Genomic DNA, 2,266 nt, shown 5'->3' with positions numbered 1-2,266 from the left:
TACATGAATTTATATAACAACTCCATTTGCCTGATCCCAGTGGAAACATTCCTGAAATGGCCAAATTATTATTATTTTTTTTTTTGGTGGTGGTACTGGGGTTCCTGGAAACCCTTCTACCTCCAGGCTACACTCCCAGACCTATTTTCTATTTTTTTTTAAATTTGGAAACAGGGTCTCTTAATCCAGCGGGGCTGGTTTAGAACCTGGGTGATCCTCCTGCCTCTGCCTCCCAAGCACGGCAATTACAAGCATGCACCACCAGGCCTGGCCTGAAATGGCTAATTTCAAAGACCATCTTTAACATTTGCTTGGAGTGATTCTACCTAGAGTGAAGACTACTCAGAATTTAAATAGTATTTACCATTTTTTCATCAGCAGTTATCTGAGACAAAACATAAAAAGGAAGATAATAAAGAAAAGGAGCAGAAGGAAGATAAGGAGGAGAAACTGATTTTCCTTTTCTTTGGGGAGGCAATCAGAACTAACCTTTTCATATCTCACATCCTAAAGCATCACAGTGAAGGCCAGGGATAATAAATGAACTTCAAGAGTCACCCTTTTTACACGTAATTCTGTTTCCACCTGAATTTGTATCTATCCTCATTTTGTCCAATGTCTGTCGGGTCTAGCTCTAGTAGGAGTTGGCGGTCATGTGTTCTCATGTGTTGGTGAGAGAAGAGTCGAGGTTGAGAGTGAGAGAGTGAGAGAAGACTGACATATGAGACCAGATGCAAGCTTTTTTAACTTTATTTATGGTTTGCTATAATCTTTTTTTTTTTTGGCAGAAAAGACAAAACCACAGTCATGTAAGCAGGAAACTTTAAGGACAGAAAAAATCTTTAACAGACTTCAGGACAGGGTCCTAGACATTTACTAAATCATAGAAAGTATGCTTTGTCTCATAGCATAAGGTCAGCTTGAATTTAATCTTATATGTTGGCCTAAACTAAGGTCAGCTTGAGCTTAATCTTTGGCCCAAACTTTATTCTTGGGGAAAAAAAAGAACTTTTCTGACTGAGTCTCTCACATGTCGCTGCCCATCTATTTTAGTTATAATATTTCTAATTATACATATTAATTCAAATAATTTTAAAGTAATTTTTTTGAAGTGGGAAGGGCTAGTTTTTCTCATGGGGGACTCCAGCCTTTACAGGTCCCCTGGCCGAGCTTTTGCTCAAGGTCTGCACAAAATGCTGTAGCCATTGTCTATATTCCCTGATTTCATGCAAACCTTTTTATGTAACTTAGGTTTTATTTTCCATCTCTGTAAATCCTCTTGTATATACTTTCAACTCCTGTTTTGTCACTCTGTATTGTACTGGTTTGACATTGTCAAAAGAATATGGCTGGAGAAAACAGAGCAAAACAAAACAAAAAGACAACTTTTTCAGCAAAAGTCACAACCAGGGCTCCATCATTGTGAGAAAATCCTACTTAATCATTTTATAAACAAATTATATTTTTTCTTTCTTCAGATTATCAATACTTCTTATTTACTCTAAGAAAAGGGAAAAGAATGTGGTAGAGCTACTTCATAATGTGAACTCTACCAGCTTTTATTAATATTTAAAACTATTTCTTACTTTCCCCCAAATTTTGAAGAATTCAGCTGGGCATGGTGGCACATGCTTATAATCCCAGTACTTGGGAGGCTGAGACAGGAGGACCACACACATTTGAAGCAAGCTTCAGCTACTTAGTGAGGTTTGCAGCAATTTAGTGAGAAGCTTCTTCCAAATAAAATATAAAATAGTTCTGAGAGTGAACTAAGGGATGAAATCAAGAAATAAAAATAGAGATACAACATATCAAAGCCTCTGGAACACTTTGAAGGCAGTATTGATAAGAACATTTATAGTACTGAGTGATCACATAAGAAAAACAGAAAATCATCAAATAAATAACTAATGGCACACCTCAAAGCCCTTAAAACAGGAACAATTTAACCCCAAATCCAGTAGAAGATAGGGATTTATTAAAATCAGAGCAGAAATCAACAAAGTAGGGAAAAAGCAATATAGAAAATCAACAAAACCAAAAACTGGTTTCTTGAAAAAAATTAACAAGATAGATAAACCACTAGCCAACCTAACCAAAAGAAAGAGAGAATAAACCCAAAATATGAAGATAAGAGATAAAAAGGGAGATATCACTACTGACTATATTAATCCAGAGGATTATAAGAAACCACTTTGAAAAACTATACTCCAACAAAATGGAAAATCTGGAGGAACTTGACAGCTTTCTAGGTAAATGTAACCTG

The sequence above is a fragment of the Muscardinus avellanarius genome, assembly GCF_963383645.1.
Source record: "Muscardinus avellanarius genome assembly, chromosome: 6".
NCBI classification, from domain to species: domain Eukaryota; kingdom Metazoa; phylum Chordata; class Mammalia; order Rodentia; family Gliridae; genus Muscardinus; species Muscardinus avellanarius.
The sequence above is the reverse complement of the archived record's forward strand: the minus strand, read 5'-3'. Positions refer to the sequence as shown.